A 6,210-nucleotide genomic window follows, 5' to 3' on the forward strand; every position below is an offset into this window, starting at 1 on the left:
AATACTGATGTATCATTATATTAATCTTATTTGTAATCCAATCACTTTCTTCTATCATTTCTTAAAAAAGACTACACTAGAATTTTGTCACAAGTAAAGTTTGGTAGACCACCATCTTCTCACTGTTACTTTGTAACTGGGGGATTCTGAAATAACAATATTATTGTAGCTTATATTATTTTTCTGTTAATCAGAGATACATTTAATTAATTAGATTATTTTCCTTTTCGTACTCAAGTTCTATCACTCTTCTATTTTGCACTAGAAAGTTCTTAAAGAAAGCTGTTGACTGGATATAGTAAATAATTTAAAAATCAATGTTTAATATATAAAGTTTGTCTTAATATAAAAATCACCCAATTAAAAGTTGGCTAAAGATGGGAAAGGGCATTTTACAGAAATAAATAAATCACAAATTACCCATAAACTTTTTTTTTTTTTTTTTGAGACAGAGTCTCACTCTGTCACCCAGGCTGGAGTACAGTGGCACAAGCTCGGCTCACTGCAACCTCCGCCTCCCAGGTTCAGACAATTCTCATGCCTCAGGCTCTCGAGTAGCTGGGACTACAGACACACACCACCACACCTGGCTAATTTTTGTTTTTGTTTTTGTTTTTAGTAGAGACAGGGGTTCACCATGTCAGCCAGGCTGGTCTCGAACTGACCTCAAATGATCCACTGGCCTCGGCCTCCCAAAGCGCTAGCATTACAGGCGTGAGCCACCAGACCTGGACGACCTATAAACTCTTTTTTTTTTTCTTTATTCCTTGAAACTGCTCGTATTGCAAGTTTTTCATGGACGAAATATGGAATTGAGCAGATTCTTTTTTTCTACAAAATTATTGTATACACTTGCTCAATTTTCTATCTTATTGTTAATAAACCTTACAGGCACACAGTTTGTAAAATAAACCCCTTAAGGGCTGAATGCATACAGCATGCTGCAAGGTACAAGAAATAAGCTAAAAACGAGCATATAAACCTACATCTGGACCAACACGGTACTGAATGCTGGAGTCTGAGCAAAGAGTGAGCAATGAAAACAGCGAAGCTGGAAAAAAATGCTACTAATAATAATTTCTGAAAAGTCTATTAATGGAAACTTTTTCAAAACAGCCCAGGACACCAGAAAGACAATGTTCTGTATGGAAACACTGTAGGAAGCTACAGTTTCGCATTCATAAGGTACTGTGGCTCCTGTCTTATGGGACAGTAAAAGCTTACCACAATCTAGAGGTAGTTTTTACTCTAAGAAGGATGATTGTATTACTAGACTGTGCCATATAACATTATGCATGTGGTTCCCCTACTAAATATAGCCCAGTGAGTCTGCTGCAACTTTGAAGAATCCGAACAAAAGCATAACCAAAGTTCAGGAATGAAAGCAAGGTAAAACCGGCCAGTTTAGCATGCAAGGCCAACATACAACCCTGAATGGAACCAAATCTCAACTGAAAGGAAAAGAAACATTTTCTGAGTTAGGAGACATTTGTGGACATTTGCTCAGTACTGGAGAAGAGAAAACAAACAAACAAAGAAGCCAGAGAAAAAAATAAAAACACAAGTTACATTTGCATTTTGTCATCTTACAACTATCTGTTTCTAAAGTACTGTCTTCCAGCTATTTTAGTTGATCATCTAATAAAAGCATCTTATGTTTTAAGATTAAAATGACGTTCTGGCCTAGACTACCCCCTCCAACAGCCCCCAAAAGTAAAGCTAATAAAACATGCTTTTACTGAGATCTTCCTCATTCTACCATAAGGGCACCATCTCCCAATTGGTAGCAGATGCTTCTCATGATATTTTTTGTCACTTGCCAACATGGCAGAAAATACCCTGCTGAACAAAATCACTGGGAACATTCCAAGTTCAAAATAAAATGTTTAACTTATACATAATACAAGTTATGTACAAGATCAGGAGCGGGGAAAAACCTGAACAAATCCTGGAACACACATATGTATTTACGTGTGGGGAGAGAACACTTCAAATATCTACATGTTCTGCGCCATTAACTCAAATGTAGCTAAATGGCCACACCAAATTGCATGTGAATGTTAGAACCTCTTGGATAACCACTATAAATGCTTTTTAAAAAAAAAAAAAGGAAAACGCCGAATTAACTACCAACAGTGTCTGGGAAGAGAGACTAAGTTAACATATGTCACATGTATTGCAGGCAAGGCAGAGGCAGTTTTTTAAAGCTTTTGCACAGACTTCACATAATCTTAAAAAATATATATGTAGGCCTTCACAAGATTTGACTTGCTGAAATCCAAACAATTTTGACTCACGAAAAGTCATAAGACTTCAGCTGGGAAAAAAAAAAAGCTCCAGCCTTAGACCAAAAAAAACATGGAAGAGCATGATAATTAGATTAAACAAGCATGGCCAGGCTTGGAACCTGAATGTATTTTAAAGCAAAAGCTCAAAGGTGAGTAGGGAAGAGAATAACCTATTTGGTAACAAGGTGTACTATAATACCATGATATAAAAAAGGGTATGGTAAAAATATACCTTTTACTAAAGCTTATGCAATATACAAGTTCATTGGTCCATAAAAACATGTTAGATTTGTGTTTTCAAGTTTGTTCAACTTGTATTCCAGCCACATTATTTACTTCTTGCCCACTTAAACAAAACCAAACAAAAACCAACCAACCAACAAAACTGCTGAAAAAAAATTAATTTCCAATAGTTTGTACATTTTGATTTTTTGTTTGTTTTACTGTGGCTTCTGCATTTCAAATCAGCACTTGCAGTTAGATAGTGGGGTTTTAGAATAGCATCGCCTGGTATGAAACATTTTCCCAATAAACCACAAAAGCCTGTTCATTTTTTTCTCCTTTTTTGTCAACTTTTTGCTGCACTCAAGTCCTAGCAAAAAGACAGTAGGATACCACTGTTGCCGTAGATGATGTGACACTGGTTGAATTTGTGCTGGCGTTTGTGTAACTTCCCTCGCTGTTTGTGTTTGATTCATTGGGGGACCTGGCTTTAACTGGCTCAAAGGATTGCTCCTGCCACACTGAAATGTGGCCGCGACCCTGCTTCTGGTGTGTAGGTAAAGGTAAGCCTGGTGGAATATATGATTCCATCATTTCGGACCAAAGTTACTGAAACCTGGACTGGTTGCCAGACCTATCTCCAACCTTCTTGGAATGCAGAAACATCTGGGATGACACAGAGCATACTCTCTCCACGCCTGTACATAGTTTCAGCTTCGACATCCGCAAACCACATCGTAAATTTGGAGTGAAATTCTGTCCTGTAAGTTCAAGCATTGCTACATCCCCACCACCATTCAACTGAAGGCTCTCTACGACAGGCGCAGGCATGACCAGGGCAAGGACAGGGCCCATTCTCTCGTAAAATGTGTACTCTGCCTTATGTGTGCTAATGATTGTCCAGAAAGCACCGTCATTTATCATCTCTTTATTTTGTTCTTTTGGGCATGGAGTGGCCTGAAGCTGAATTACTCTTTCTTGAGAAAGACACAAGTACATTCTTTCCGTATCCTTAAGGTGAAATGCACGTTTATGGAGTTGTTACACAGGAACATCTGCATCCAACAATGTGGTCTCTTTATCAACTTTCCTAATTATCAATCTTGGGAGTGCCATGCCAGTAACTGAGCACACAAGTTTGACTGTCCATAATGAATGTAGCCATCTCAGACTGTGAATTCTTCTCCTTCTGATTCATCATCATCCAAGAGATTAATGTAAAATGCTCCCCATTGCTGTGAACTAGCATGAAAATTACCTCCTCCTACATGCAAGTATCTGGTACTAACTGTCTGGGATTGTAGTCAATTACACAGAGCCACCTTGTTCCTGAGGCAATGCATAAGTCAGCATTTTTCAATGACTGCTTCTTTTTGGAAGGTTTGGAGATGACTTTTATCCACTTGCTGAGGAACACACCAATGTCATCACTGTTGCCACAGAACATCTTTACAGACAACATGAAGTGCTTTTGCTTGTCTGAATCAGATATGTACAATGTTTTGGCTGTGCAACAGTTCTTTCCTTCCAAGTTTAGCTGCTGCATTTCTTAGTCATTATTTCCTATCCCAATAAATGCATACGGTTAAGGCTCTTGTTCAGAACAACCATCGTGTTTCATATATTCTTTTATTTTCTTCCATCCACTGCCTGTAAGATATACACAAGGGGGAGGGCAAAAAAACCTTTTTTCATTTCCATATGACTTCTGTGCAACTTTTGCATGAAGGATAAGTACTATTTGATCCCCTCACTCTTCTAAATAATTTCACATAGTTTCCCTAGTAAGTCATTTAGGTGGAGGCTGCTCACCGAATTTCCTTTTAATCCATGCCATGGTACCTCAAGAACATGTTAAGGTAAGTCACAGCTTGGAACACTTCAATACATCTCAAAACACCTCAGGCAGCGTATCTGTATCATACTCCTTTTGTTTTGAGATCATAATTGTTCCAAAGAACTATAATGCTTCCATTTGAATGATAGTCTCATAATTTCAATGACGTTCTGCAGCTTGTACGGGAAGCATGGCAGCATCTGCTTCTGGGGAGTCTTCAGGGAGCTTTTACTCATGGCAGACAGCAAAGCAGGAGCAAGCGACTTATGTCCCCATAAACTCTTAAATGATTAGTAATCACAGACCATGATAAAATACTAATTTTTATGTACTGGAACAACTGAAATTAAGAAGCCTGATAAGAGAAAGAAAATCCAACGTTGCAGGCCCCGAATATGATTCACTAGGAAGTACACTGCACCACCTTTGAAGTATTCTTGCCAACAAAAAATAAATAAATAAAACTGAAAGAACTGAAATCTAATCAATCTCTTCTTCTATCAGTTTAATTGAGATACACGTTAAAGTATACCATAAGGGTGCACTAAGCCAAACACAAAATGCGGGAAATTCTACAGGCAAATGACCTAGTTTTTTCTGCAAATACATGGAGTCAGGTGGGAAGAAGACATTGTGATAAATTAAAACTGTAAGAGTTAAAGAAAGAGGAAAGAAACATGAAAAGTGGCTTAACAGTCAAAGACAGGTTTATTTTGGAGAATAAACCTGAGAGGGGCTTCTGGATGATTTCAGTCAGGAACACTCTCTCTTACAGAGTAAGAGTATTTATTGGTGAAAGAGCTTATCACAGGCTTGGCATGTTTCTGTGTGGGCAAGAAGTTTATGGCGGGGTTGGAATGTCTGTGGTCAGAGAGGAGGTTATCTTGGGGCTGACATCTCTCCAGCTGGAGGGGAGGTTGTCTGGGGGCTGGCATGTCTCTGGTCAGGGAGGGGTTTATCCTATGGTTGGAATGTTTCTGGTCAGAGATGTCATTTGTGGTTTATGGTCATGCTGACCTTAGCCATTAGGCTGATGCCCTTTGGATTTAGGTTTTTGATCAAGGGGAACTTTAGAGTGGTGGTGCTTGTCCATGATGGTGATGCTCCTGCCCTGTCAAAAACTTCTATCAACAGAATGCAGTGTGTGTGGACTTGTTTGGATTTTGATTGAAAAACAGATCTGTGAGAAAATCATGAAAATTTGAACACCAAACATTAGATGATATTAAGGAATTACTGTTAATTTATTTAGTTGTGTTAATGGTACTACTATTATGTATTTTAAAAGTCCTTTCCCTTAAAGATACATAGCTATGTATTTAAAAATGACATAATATGATATCTGGGGTTTGTTCTAAAATTCTGCATGAGTGTGTGTTTGTGGGAGGGATATATGTGAAATTTTAAGACTACATATATTTACAATTATTGAAGTAGAATGTAAGGAATACATTGGGTTTTATTACTTTTGTCTCTACTTCTGTGTATGTTTGAAAATTTTTGTAAGTGTAAATAAAAATCTAATAAAAATCACAGTTTTAAAAATTAGGATGATAAATCATAAATAACAAATAAGATCTAATAAAAATATTGTATAGTGTCATAGTGTAAAAGTGTTTTATGAAGACACATATTGATAATTATATTTTGAAACTCCATAAATTGAAAAGCTCAACAATGATACCGTAACTTCCTGATGGGTTCTTCCTGCCTGCTGCACACAAAAAAAAATCAATTCACAGAGACCAGGGCATTGCAGTAAAGGAAGAGTTTAATTGATGCAAAGCCAGCCACACCACACAGGAGATGGAGTTATTAAATCAAACTCATCGAAAGCTTGTAGGTTAGGGTTCTTTCAAAGGT

General features: G+C 37.6%; 1 pseudogene; it reads right to left on the reverse strand.

Annotated features, from left to right (window-relative positions):
- Positions 1 to 694: 694 nt before the first annotated feature.
- LOC110741484 lies at positions 695 to 5,800 on the reverse strand (annotated as a pseudogene).
- Between the last annotated feature and the right edge of the window lie 410 nt (positions 5,801 to 6,210).

This window comes from Papio anubis, chromosome 13 (assembly GCF_008728515.1).
Source record: "Papio anubis isolate 15944 chromosome 13, Panubis1.0, whole genome shotgun sequence".
Lineage (NCBI taxonomy): Eukaryota > Metazoa > Chordata > Mammalia > Primates > Cercopithecidae > Papio > Papio anubis.